This window comes from Oncorhynchus nerka, linkage group LG26, assembly GCF_034236695.1.
Source record: "Oncorhynchus nerka isolate Pitt River linkage group LG26, Oner_Uvic_2.0, whole genome shotgun sequence".
In the NCBI taxonomy this organism is placed as follows: domain Eukaryota; kingdom Metazoa; phylum Chordata; class Actinopteri; order Salmoniformes; family Salmonidae; genus Oncorhynchus; species Oncorhynchus nerka.
In genome coordinates this window covers 21,158,308-21,172,606 of record NC_088421.1, presented here as the reverse complement: position 1 = coordinate 21,172,606, position 14,299 = coordinate 21,158,308, and the positions used below count along the sequence as shown (strand labels likewise).

The 14,299-nt window shown below is 43.6% G+C and overlaps 1 long non-coding RNA gene across 1 annotated transcript in view; it reads left to right on the top strand.

Moving 5' to 3' along the window:
- LOC115110701 (uncharacterized) overlaps nt 1-14,299 on the top strand; it is a 364,514-nt gene that overhangs the window by 33,482 nt on the left and 316,733 nt on the right. Inside the window, exon 2 of the long non-coding RNA XR_010461294.1 lies at nt 7,057-7,186. This is a non-coding gene — a long non-coding RNA (uncharacterized LOC115110701). The remainder of the gene's footprint in view (nt 1-7,056; nt 7,187-14,299) is intronic.

Below are 14,299 nucleotides of genomic sequence, written 5' to 3'. Positions count from 1 at the left end.
AAGGGGGGATACATTATCCCCAGTCAGTTAGTCAGTCAGTGTTCCTGGACCGAGGCAGTCAGTCAGTCAGTGTTCCTGGACCGAGGCAGTCTGTTAGTCAGTCACTGTTCCTGGACCGAGGCAATCAAATCAAATCAAATTGTATTAGCCACATGCGCAGAATACAGGAGGTGTAGTAGATCTTACAGTGAAACGTTTACTTACAGGATCTAACCACCAATGCAGTTTTAAAAAATACAGATAAGAATAAGAAATAAAAGTAGTTAAAGAGCAGCAGTAAAATAACAATAGCGAGACTATATACAGGAGTCTTATGGCTTGAGGGTAGAAGTCAGTCAGTGTTCCTGGACCGAGGTACTCAGTCAGTCAGTCAGTGTTCCTGGACTGAGGCAGGCAGTCAGTCAGTCAGTCAGTCAGTGTTCCTGGACCGAGGCAGGCAGTCAGTCAGTGTTCCTGGACCGAGGCAGTCAGTCAGTGTTCCTGGACTGAGGCAGTCAGTCAGTCAGTCAGTGTTCCTGGACCGAGGCAGTCAGTCAGTCAGTGTTCCTGGACCGAGGCAGGCAGACAGTCAGTCAGAGGTGCAGGTGTCAAAGCACGTAGGGACGTATGCAATCTTTGGCTAATAAGAGGATCCATCTATAGAAGAAACGTTCACTCCATCAAGGGCTCTGTATGACGTGCAATTAGTCCCCACAATACAGATCAGATCTTAATTTGAGCCAGTTTGCTACAGCAAGAAAATAATCCTGCAGCAACTGGACATTTTAATTATTATGTTGATTATAATTATTTGAGATTTTTGTAGGGTTTCATACATTTTTGGTATGGGAAAATGAAGTCTGGAATTTCAAAGTGGAAATCACAAACTTCAGAAGCCTTTTTTAACCTCAAATACACTACATTTCCTTTATTCCAGGAAACATCTCCTGCAACAGTGTGATCAAATTAAGATTTTACATCTGTATTAACATAGGGATCAGACCAGCATTTTCATAGGGAGTATAACTCCATGAACAAACTTGAACATAACAGTACCAGTGTCAATCTTCCTACTGCTAGTGTAATTGCCTCCGGTTGTTGACTATTTTATGTGACTAGAATCAGTCCTAAGGCTGAACTTGATCGCTACAATGGGGTACACACATTTTATAGCTCGCATTAACAGGGTTCCCTTGATAGATAAAATAAGCAAATAGCTGGTTTGGTGATGGTGTGAAACCAGGATAACAAATGGGCCCTTTCTGATAACAACCCCCCTGTGAGACACCCTGGCATGAGAGACAGACAGAGAGATCGGTTGAGGAGAGAGGCAGAGCTGAAACAGCCCACTCTGCTCCCAGTGGAAAGCTCCATGCCCCACACAAGGATGGATTGGGGAGATTTGTAATAGTCCTGCTGCTTTTGACAAAGTGACCCAGTGAGACCTTCATCCTCATTGCCTCAATGAAAAGGGCATCGGCAGTCGAGCTGTAGCTGAGATAAGTGGGGATCTGTCGTTTTGGGCTGCTCTGTTATAAATGGCTGCCACCTCAATCACATGAGACAAGAGCGCTATCTCCCCTGACAACCTCTTTCTGACTTGACATGCAAAAATCTAATTGATACAAGGAGAGGGGAGGAGAAGGGGAGAGAGATTGAGGAGATATGGCTTTGGGGAGAAAAAATCTTTACATCAAAGTTGAAAAGCCGTCTGTGGCAGGAAGATCATTTCAAGATTGAGGCCTCTTACACCCATTTCTATCTGAACAGGACCACAGATGGAACATGTAGGCTGTTGTACCACCCACTGTACAAATTCCATGACAATACCTGCATGCTGACAGTACCATAGCCTTTTTGGATATCATTTACAGGGTCATAAATTCATGCGTTTTGAATACCATAAGCCATTATAAGAGTTGCTGTTTTTCACCACTTAGTGACCTGCGTGTGCTGTGGGTACGGCAGAAGAGGCTTATATTCTAGGATGAGGGTAAAGAGATTATACAACCTTGACTGTGTGTTTTATGTGGGTGTTGCTATGGACAAGCACAGTACTTTGTTGATCAGAGTGTGTCTGAAATAGCAGAGTTGGTTGACAGAGGAGGTTGGCTGAGGAGATAGAGGAGTGTGGGTTGAAAAGATCCATCTATCTGTTCTTTTATCTCTCTGGCTTTCACTTAATAATGTACTTATTGGGACTTTTCTACCGCCTAAATATTATCTTTTTTCTTCTCAAGTCCAATCTTGCCAAGTGATTAAACTTAATCTCTTTAAAATCTCTTTGAAATCTACACAGCTTAATCTCGTATAAAGATGTCTTTGGACACTGTGTTAACTAAAGAGATCCAATGTACTTATTGGGACTTTTCTACCGCCTAAATATTAACTTTTTTCTTATCGAGTCCAATCTTGCCGGTGATGTCATCTATAAAATAGTTCAACAAAGATGAGCAAGTGCCATCCATTTTGGCCCCATACACTACCCATACAATGTTGTGTTTTCGCCAAACCCACTGGCTCCAAGTTATCTACAAGTTTTGAGTTCTCAACCACTTTTGAGTTGAAGTAGCTTTCTTTGTGCCGTTTTGGAAATTGGAAATACTGTTTAACGTCTCTTATTAGACAAACGTACAAAATGAAAGCATTCCCTCTTGAACATACCAAGTGATTAAACGTAATATCTTTGAAATCTACACAGCTTAATCTTGTACAAAGATACACTAACTGCTGGCAAAGACCTAGAAGACCAAAGTGTGAAGAAAGCGATCAGCAGGATAAAAGTGAGTGAGAGAAACTGAGAGAAAAATGAGTACATGTGGTGAAGGGCGTATGATAGAGGTCAAACTCAGCCCCATGTGCACCTGGTCCCCCTAGCGAGGCCATTTGCTGTCACCTCCACTGCTGCTCTCCACCACCAAGACACCCCCTCTCTGCATTCAATCCATTCAGGAAACGCTGTGCCCTTCCCACCAACATCCTGATGTTTGATTCATTCTCCAACACCCGGAGGACACTCATAACAAAAACAGGAAAAAGGGAGGAGAGAAAAAGAAAGAGAAAAAAAGAAATGAGAAAAAGACTGAAACGTCAGATTTGTAATTCCCATTTGTGTATGTGAATGGAAGGAGGGACCCAACACAGAACAAAAGAGAATACGTTGTTTGATGGGGACAAAGGACAAAGAGGAGAAAACAAACTAATCAAGAACTCCTCCACCCCCTCGCCACCCCTCCTTTCCTTTGCCTCTTTTGTTTGACTCAAGGTTTGTGGAGTGGATGGGGCCTGGAGATGCCTGCGGGGGGTGGGGGGGTTGCTTTGCTCGGCACCTCTCAACGTGCTCTCTCTTAATCAGAGGTTGATTAAGCACACTTTGAGAAGCATGGATTATGGGGCTCCCCTCGGACCAAACTAAATTGGTCGGAAGGGAAGGAAGGCAGAGCGTGTATCGCAGCCAGGGGAACTTTTGATGTGTCAGTCAGTGCGTCTGGCATGGTTTGCTTTTATTGACCTCCTCAGCCTTGATTTGTGACAGATCCCCCGGTGCTGGGATGAGAAAGGAAGGAAGGGAGGGTGGGGTGGGGAAGGTTAAAAAATATTGAGCTGCTGTGCAAGAAAAGAATCCCCCAAATTCTGCTGACCCAATGGAATGGTCCCAAACGTAGCACGGCGTTCACTGCATAAAAACCATTAACAAAGCATCAGCAGCCGAGCAAAACGATTGGCTTGATTGATACTAAAGACATTTCCCACCGAGCCTCTACGTTTTGAATCAGAGAACACAATGTAAACAGCAGGTTTCACTCACAGATATTGTCTCTCATCTACCGTTAATGTGTTGAAGAAAGTGCCTTTGCATAGGTTTCAACGTCCGTACCCATTTCTAGACAGCGTGTGTCGTTTATGGATTCATGGATACTAATAGTATGATACTTTCTTCCCGTGTGTGGTGCTCTGACTGGTTTGTAACCCCTTCAGAAAGGGTAGGCATTATTCATGTTGTGCTGGTAGCAGCACTGTTAATGTAATGAGTCAGGTTGTTAATGTGATCTCGCCTCAGACACAAAGGGTCAACCTGAGACCCTGGCTGACGCAGACAGAGGCCTCTGCGCCCTACATAACAACGATGGGACGTGTCATGGCTGATTTATATTGCCCTTGAACCTGCCAATAGTAAGACCTTGTGGCTTGCCTTTAAAAGAAGCCTGCAAAACAGAACACTGGAAGCCAGGGAGATAACATGAACGCTGTGTTCCCACCTATTGAAAGCCTGGCGCGGTACAGCTGAATGCTTTTAAAGGCACCCATGTAATCTAAACGTGTCATTTCTCTCACACAGCACAGCACAGCGCTGGGATGCATTGATATCAGATAGCCCTGAGATGAATCTGACTTGACCTGTGAACATCAGAGTCGATGGCTTCTGCATCGCTACACAGGCATGAGAGGAATCAGCAATGGGTTCTAGGAGATAGGCATCGACACATTCAACTAGGCACAACACAACATTTTCGATAGCATACTGTAGGTACAGAACATATAGATTTAATAATAACGAGATACGCATTAATGTCATTTCAAACTGTCAAGTCTCTCCAGACAGGATGTCAACCAGTCTGCTTATCATTTTGCCACCATTTTATTTACATCACAGAACATAGCTGCACAAACACCCTATCCATCCCTGAACACAACGCCATGGTAACTGGAGGAGGGAGATGCACTGTGTGTTTTTGAAGCAGCCTTATTAACTCAACCCACTTGCCCATGTAATTAAAGTTTGCTTACAGTGCAGCTAATATTCAATATGTAACCTGCGAAGGCACACAGTAATTATGTGGGGCGTGACTGACAGAGATCAGGCAAAACAAACAAAGCGGGCCAGCCATCAGTCAAGTCAGTGTTGGGCCAGGTTAATAAGGATGCTCCTGCAGCCCCGTTAGATGAAGTCTGGGACTCATTCCTAGCTAATCCAATTACAGTTTGATTTTAAGGAGCTTTTTTACAACGTCACTGTCACAGACCATTTAAAATAGTCCCACTCCGGACCTTTATGAAGCTATCCTAAGTGGACAGTATTAACAAGGTAAAGAAAGTCCTTCACCAGAACTCAACGAAACCCTGAGAGGAACCAGACTCATTGACATGGGCAAATACCAAATTAGAGGAAATTTGACTTGTCTGGCCAGTGCAAATTGTGACTATATTAGAGTTGGATGGGTACAGTCCAGCTCTCTCTGTCCCGGGGTCTGGGAGGCAGACAGGACAAATCTGGGTTTATTGGGAGAATCCCACATGTAGTGGAGTGGACCTGTGATCGATTGGGATCTGAAGTGGCTTAGCTGTGCCTCTGCGTGTCAATAGCGTCACCTTTTCCCTCACCTCTCTGATAAACCGTAGGCTCCTGCTCCACATATACCCCAGGCTGTGGACACACAAATGGTCTGTATGCTGAGCCATCCCTGAATCATCCCAGTCTCTAAATGCACCAAATGCAGGAGCCCAGACTCTGAGGGGTTAAGTGTTGAATTGAGGAGACATTAGAATGCACTTCACAGCACCCTGGCACGGTAGATTGAAACAAGGATTTAATTGGCTCCATATCAGGGTTAGATAGTGCCGTTGTTGACTTTTGACAGAAAAACAAGGTGACTGATATTACGGAGATAAGCAAAAATCCCAACTCAATCACATCAATAAGTTTCTAAGGCGTGTACAGGTGGCTCACCTTGCAACCATTGACAGTGGCGCTCGCTGAAAAGATAGGCATCGGAGGTTGTGTCTTGTGTCTGCATTGTCACATGTTTATTGCTGTGTGTGTGCATGTCAATTTCTCTGACAATCATCACAGTGCAGTTGTTTCAACATGATCTTGGCACAGAGGTCATGGGATTCAAAGGCATACATTTCAGTTGCTCTAGTTCCTGCTTCCTCACAGAGCATTACAGGAAGCCCCATCAAAAGGGTCACCTTTGAGCAGTGCTTTATGGGTATTTGTTTCATAGGCGACTGTATTACTTCACCCATACACTATAACTGTGAAAGCTGTTAGGATGTAATTCCACACACATGTATCTATGAAATTGTACTCCTTGAGGTATTAATTTTTTTAAAAAATTTTTTAATCTATTTTGTTTAAGAGGACCCATTTCTAGGGGATTTGACCTAACAATGGAAGGCCTAAACACTTAGTGGCAGCAGGACATGTGCATTACAGGAGAAGCCCTTTCTTTGTGTGGCGAAACCTCAGACTGGGTGAACATACTGGTGTTGACACTGTCTCTCTTTGTCTAAGCCCATTATCTTGTGCCCCGCAGTTTGCTTCATTCATTCCAAAATGCCACTCTTCGCATATGAGAGCATATCAGTCTCCATGGAAACTCATTTTACCAATACTTTGTTGGCACCAAATGACCCTGCTCTCATACTTACCATCACAGCTCTTTTCATGGAGGTGGCCTGTTTTCATTTGGAGATGAAACATTTTAAGGCAAATGTAGCCCCCGCTGGTTTGCTAGCTGTGATACTGAATTCAGAGGTGGAGCATGTAGAAAGGCCAATGTGATGTATTCATAGCCATTTCCAGAGGTTTTCAGAAAGAATGCTCACTGAACTGTTTCTATTGAGGACATTTTGTTGGTCACATACCTTCCATTCAATCTGTCAGATGGCTTGATTTACAAATAATCTTCTGTTAAAGTGTTATTTGTTTGGACATGTGGAATCTCACTGTACTCTAATCACATATCTAAATGTAATATCATAGCCATAACCACCTCAGCAAGTTACCTCACTGATTTGTTTAACTGCTGAAAATGCTTAACATACTCAGTGCACATTGCCAAATTTCCAATGTTTTTCATAAGTGAGTTTTTTTACATTTTAATGACACAGATGGCAGTAGCACAGTGCACGGACATAATATGTACATCTGTATGCTCTATTTTTACGCTACTATCCTTAGCTATTTCTGTAGTTATGTATTGACCAGGATCAGTTTCAGGAAGTATTGGCTGTTGATCAATGAGGCCACAGGATTCTCGTTGGAATATTTACACTTGTGTCTTTCTCTGCAAGGCCCACAGATAATTGGTTGAAGGGAGAGTCCAGGAAGGTCAGCCAAGAAAGCAGCCGTAGGTGCCAGCGTGAAATCTACAGCAACTACAATCACTTCAACAGTGAGCGGCTGGAACAAGGTGAATGACAGGTAGGAAATAATTCATATGAATTACCTGCTGTATTATGAATAACCACCTGCTGAGAGGACATCACACGGTCAGTTATAAGCCAAATTGGTTTTCAATAGTCCTTTTTTTGTCATTTGTTGGCAATTACCCTAGTTCTCGTGATAATATAGTCACAAATGAACCTCCTGAGAACATTTCTTCCTTATGGCTTTTTGGGAGGGACAAGGTTGAGGTTGGCATGCAAGTGATCACACAATTATAGTTTGGTTACTCCTCTGTCCTCTGCTATTTTAACTTATTCTATTGAAGCTGATGCTTACCTTTTTCCAAGCCAGCTCTCTCATGTTAATAATTCATTATAAATTAACCAATTAAAACATACAGTATATAGCTTACGTTTTACACTTGACTATGACACACACTACTACTGTAAGTTATTCTATAAGAAATCCTCCCATTCCAGAGATCACTTATCACATTCCGTTTTTTGGGGAGGTAAATATCTGACCTTGCAGTGCAGAGACATAAAGTCTGTCACTCAAACAATTATGACTTCTTTGTTTCCCTCTGGATATCATTCTCGAGAGGAGACTCAAGCAGTCTGAGTACTTAAACCTGGTGATTCAGGGCTCCTAGTGGAAGGGTTGTCTCTCCCCATCTCCAAATCCTCGACTGGTTGCCTCAGGATACAGAGGATGGGGAGAAAAAGCCTAATTGGTGCTGAATGAAGTGTGGACCATTAATGGATGGCAATAATAGTTGAGATTTTACGACTCCCTCCACATTAGGCCTTTAAGAGACTTTCACCTGTAGAAAAGGACACCTCGTACTTTCTGCTATCTCTTCCTGTCAAGGTGTTACAGTGTATGATAAAGGACAAGAGGGGGAAACCTCCGAAAAGGCCCTGACAAACAGCAACACCTGATGTAAAAGCTGTGGTGTATGTATTACCCAGATAGTTGGAAGCTGAACAGTATCATTCATGAAGGACAACCTATTCCAAGCCGTTTATAATTCCTTTGTGGTTGCTATGACTGCCAGTGGTGAACAGCAGGGGGTGGAACATGGAATGGCTAGCTGGTGTAATGTAGTCACATATGTGGCCTCACGTCCCCTTGCACGGTGTTGACCACACCATTCGCTGCTTTCAGACATTTTCTACTGGAAAATGATGAAGGCTCCACACTGTTTGCATTTCAGTTGATGAGGAAATGTCAGAGCATTTCAAAGATGGCTTCTGTTTACCCATGTCTAATAACCCTCTGCATAGGAAAGCCTTTGAAACACTTACCATGTCCAGAGACATTGCATGATCGTGTTGGAATCTAGAAGAGAAAAGGAGGATTTAAGAAAATAGAACACTTTGATGAATATGTTCTGTGTTATAAAACAATTTGGGAAACATCTTTGGTGCAACACTAGATGACATAAAAGGGTCTCAGAGCTACAGTAAAAAGTCTATAGTAGCTAGAAACTAAATGGTGAAAACACTTTTAACAGTAGGGAATCAACGCAACACATGGACCTAAGGAATTGTTCATTCAACAAAGGTAAAAACCGTCATTACAATACAATATTACTTCAAAGTCTAGGGTTAAATTATTTCATTGCAATTTCTCGCTTGATAAATACCAATTTGAGACAGACAGGGCACATTTGCTTGGGAGTGTAATATTTTTCTTTGTCAACTAGAAGTCCTTTTAAACCAGAGGATCCAAGTATTTTCACCTCATTTGATCAATGTATTTCATTTGAATCCTATCATTTCTCATGCACCACCATTCACAGTGAAATTTTCACTCTATGCTAATTTTTCTGTGTGAACTGGAGATCAGAGATGGTTGATTGTGGAGGACCCTTGTCCAGACATATTTCACAGTGTCCTCTGAAGGAGTAAATCCAGAACCCTGTAAGGTGACTTCTCATTATACTTCAACTTCATGTTATTAACTTCCTGTTAACAATGCAGGATGGATAGCAGCAGTGGCACCCTGAGGGCCCTGGCTAATGTCTCCTGTAGTATGTCTAGTGCCACAAGCCTATATATCTCACTTCTCAATTAGAAATGTCTGGAAAGGGAAATTAACATAGGCTGCATCATAAAAGGCCTGACAACAGAGCTGATACAATTACAATAGAGTGATTAAAAAATATGAAAAAGGTGATGTATTACATTGATCATAAATGCATTCCCAATTAATTTAATTGAAGAGTACGCTATAATGTTGTAGTTAAAATATGTCCTATTAGTGTTTGGCTCATGCATGCATAAAAATTAATTATTGAATAATTGTTAGTGTATTTCAACAGTGGCAAGGCTGTGAAGGATGATGTATCTTCTTCAGTGGCTGTCCAGAGATAGGGCTTAATTACAGTGGATTGCCTTATCTCCTCGCTTTAATCCGCTTTTTGGAGTCTCCCCCGCCCGCTCACACCATCTAGTCGATATCATCAGACTGCTGGCACAGCCACAGAGAGAAAGTGATCCCCATTTCTCTGTCACATTAAGGGTCATTCATGGAGTCTCCGCCTCAGCCCTGACTTAGAGCACGATGTGGAAGAGCTAAGAAGAATGGTCTGTATAGAATATGACCCTCATATATCAGGTCAGAGCTCCCTGGCACATACACACTAGTATACTCTTTGTCAACGGATTAGACTTCAACAATGTGTTACTATAACGCTATCAGAAAATTGTCTCAGTTCTTTGCCAAAAGCAGTTTTTATGGACATGGCCTCCACTAGCTGTGATGTTTTAAAGGTGTGTTCTTATTCTGATGCTTTCCAGTAGTGCTTTACTTCCATATTGCCAAAAAGGGTTTGTCAGTTGGATTAGGACTATGATAAAAGAGGCAATGTTGTTGAAATTGCTCCGTTTCCTTCATTTACATGTAATTCAATCAGTCCATTGAACAGCGTGGGGTGAAACGGCTAAATTCTGTACACCGAATACAACATGCCAACTGCTGATCTTGTAGTGATGGTAATAGCACTGTCAAGTTTGACAATTCCGAGAAAGCAATACTGTTATTCCCCATATTCATTTTTCAAAATCTAATTGTACTTTCATTTCTTCACCAACACAGAGCTGTCAAGCTGAACATGTAATTCAATGAGCGTCAGCCGTTGGCTTGATCATTTCTTCATTTTATTTTTAATGGTGCATATACCATTCAAAATGACTTCAGTTTGAGGATACGTAAATCATTTGGTGCTTCTACTGGACTTGACTGTGGTGTGCAGTAATCTGAGGCTGTGTTCAGGCTATATTCATCCAGTGTTATGTATGCCAGTGTTGTGTAGTCTCCCTAAAGGCTTGGGGGAGAGGGGAACATTTGATCGGAGAGTGATGTGTACTGCAATACTGAGACTATGGCCCTCTTTATTCATAGTTGCGGCCGAAATGGGCTGTCAAAATGGAGGAAATTGAAACCAGTCAATATTGCACATCTCAGGCTGCTGAGGCATTGTGAGAGCACCCTATCTTAAATTGCCAACAGCAGTCAAAGCCAGAGCAGATATCAACACAAGGGCACACACATGCACACACACACACACACACACACACACACACACACACACACACACACACACACACACACACACACACACACACACACACACACACACACACACACACACACACACAGCCCTCCCCCAATGCCAAATGCCTCATATCTGTTGGAACCTCCACAGAGAATGGCATCTGAAAAACATGCTTAAGCCAAGGTCGTTCCTTCCTATGTTAGAAAGAAACAGCAAACTAATGCCTGCATCTGTCTGGCAGTCATCAAGTCCCTTGGACCAATCACTCTGTGAGAGCTGAGATCATTTTAATGAGAGGAGGTGAGTAGTGGTTTCTCCTCTCAGCTTTCAGCCCTCAGTGGAGCACTATGAAAAGAGCTTTCCAGGGAAACAGTTTGCTGTTCTCAGGATTTGGAGAGACCTTTTTAATCCCCACCACCTTGTTAAATAGCAGGATTTGAAGCCTGTTTCTTAATCAAGTCTCAGTACAAATAGGATCATCTCCCGTCTTTCTCAGCCTTTCCCTGTGTGGAGTGGGAATTATAGGTGTTCTAGTGGTACTCGTGTTGGTTGTTTTATCTGAGACGTTTGAACAACACTTCAGCTGTTTCCAAGCAGGCGGCGGTACACTACAGTAATTTTCATCAGCTCGCTTGTTCAGGTAATGTTCCTCCAGGAACACTGATCTCAGGGCTTATCTTGTTAAGAGCCCCCCTGCCATCTTAAAAAATGACTGGCTGGCGGAGACTGGGCCCAGCTTTTAGGAACCTTATTGGGGTTGGGAGAATGACACTAATTAGACTCATTGACGTGTTTAAAAATCAAGCTTGGTACATTCGCTTGTTTGAATTTGCTTGTTTGAATCAAAAGCTGGATTGGTGCTCAATTGCAGAGTACGAAGTATAATCTTCTAGTTTGAAATGACATAGAGAATCAACAAAAATGTGTCATAATATTAGGTATATTGAAAACACTTTGGATGGAATTTTATCATGACACAATGCATTTCAAAACACACAATGCAGCTTCTGAGATGGGTAGGCACAATGTGGTGTACACCTGCAATACAGTGTAGACATGAGACAAAACAGTAGAGTGAAGAGGAAGCACTCCCCCATCCACATCAACGGGCCGCAGTGGAGCGGGTCAAGAGCTTCAAAGGTTCCTTGGCATGCACATCACTGATGACCTGAAATGGTGCCACGCAGTTGAAGAAATTCCGCATGGCCCCTAAGACCCTCACAAACTTCTATAGATGCACCATTGAGAGCATTCTGTCAGGCTGCATCACCGCCTGGTACGGCAACTGTAACGCCCTCAACTGCATCACCAAGGGCACGCTGCCTGCCCTCCAGAACATTTATAGCACTCAGTGTCAAAGGAAGGTCAAGAAGATCAGCAAGGACCTCAGCCACCGAGACACGGTCAGGTGCATCAGAGGTACAGGTGCATCAGAGCAGGGACCAAGACACTGAGAAACAGCTCTTTCTATCATGAGGCCATCAGACTGTTGAACAGCCATCACTAGCCAGCTACCTGCCCGGTACTCAGCCCTGATCCTTGAGACTAATGCCCCATGTATGTACATTCGGAAAGTATTCAGACCCCTTGACCTTTTCCATATTTTGTTACGTTACAGCCTTATTCTAAAATGGATAAAATAGTTTTTTCCTCATCAATCTACCCCCTAATGACAAAGCAAAACCAGGTTTTAGAAAGGTAGAAATGTTTGCAAAAAACGGAAATATCACATTTACATAAGTATTCAGACCCTTTACTTAGTACTTTGTTGAAGCACCTTTGGCAACAATTACAGCCTCGAGTCTACTTGGGTATATTGCTACAAGCTTTGCACACCTGTATTTGGGGAGTTTCTCCCATTCTTCTCTGCAGATCCTCTCAAGCTCTGTCATCTCTCCAGAGATGTTAGATCGGGTTCAAGTCTGGGCCACTCAAGGACATTCAGAGACTTGTCCCAAAGCCACTTCTGCATTGTCTTCTCTGTGTGCTTAGGGTCGTTGTCCTGTTGGAGGGTACATTTTTGCCCTAGTCTGAGGTCCTGAGCGCTCTGGAGCAGGTTTTCATCAAGGATCTCACTGTACTTTGCTCCGTGCACCTTTCCCTCGATCCTGACTTGTCTCCCAGTCCCTGCCGCTGAAAAACATCCCCACATTCACCGTAGGGATGGTGCCAGGTTTCCTCCAGAAGTGACGCTTGGCATTCAGGCCAAAGAGTTCAATCTTGATTTTTCCTTTAGGTGCCTTTTGGTAAAACTCCAAGCGGGCTGTCATGCGCCTTTTATTGAGGAGTGGCTTCCGTCTGGCCACTCTACCATAGAGGCCTGATTGATATAGTGCTGCAGAGATGGTTGTCCTTCTGGAAGGTTCTCCTATCTCGATAGAGGAACTCTGGAGCTCTGTCCCGATTGGTCAGATTGGCCAGGCTGCCAGCTTTAGCAAGAGTCTTGGTGGTTTCAATCTTTTATATTTAAGAATGATGGAGCGAAACTTCAGTATAGGGACAAAGTGGAGTCGTAATTCAACGACTCAGACACGAGACGTATGTGGTAGGGTCTACAGGCAATCACGGACTACAAAAAGAAAACCAGCCACATCACAAACACTAACGTCTTGCTTCCAGACAAACAAAACACCTTCTTTGCCTGCTTTGAGGATAATACAGTGCCACCGACGCGGCCCGCTACCAAGGACTGCACCCCCATCTCCTTCTCCATGGCCAACGTGAGTAAGACATTTAAAACGTGTTAACCCTCGCAAGGCTGACGGCACAGACGGCATCCCTAGCCGCATCCTCAGAGCATGTGCAGACCAGCTGGCTGGTGTGTTTACTGTTTACGGGCATATTCAATCTTTCCCCATCCCAGTCTGCTGTCCCCACATGCTTCAAGATGGCCACTATTGTTCCTGTTCCCAAGAAGGCAAAGGTAACTGAACTGAATGACTATCGCCCTGTAGCACTCACTTCTATCATCATGAAGTGCTTTGAGAGACTAGTCAAGGATCATATCACCTACACCTTACCTGTCACCCTTGACCCACTGCAATTTGCCTACTGTCCCAATAGGTCCTCAGACGATACAATCGCCATCACACTGCACACTGCCCTATCCCATCTGGACAAGAGGAATACCTTTGTTAGAATGCTGTTCATTGACTATAGCTCAGCATTCAACACCATAGTACCCTCCAAGCTCATCATTAAGCGTGAGGCCCTGGGTCTTAAACCCGCCCTGTGCATTTGGGTCCTGAACTCCCTGATGGGCCGCCCCCAGGTGGTGAAGGTAGGAAACAACATCTCCACTTCGCTGATCCTCAACACTGGAGCCCCACAAGGGTGCATGCTCAGCCCTCCCGTACACCTGTACTCCTTTCATCCATGACTGCGTGGCCATGCACACCTCCAATTTGATCATCAAGTTTGCAGATGACACAACAGTAGTAGGCTTGATCACCAACAATGACAAGACAATAGGGAGGTGAGGGCACTCAGAGTGTAGTGTCAGGAAAACAACCTCTCACTTAACGTCAACAAAACAAAGGAGATGGTCATGGACTTCAGGAAACAGCAGAGAGAGCACCTCCTTATCC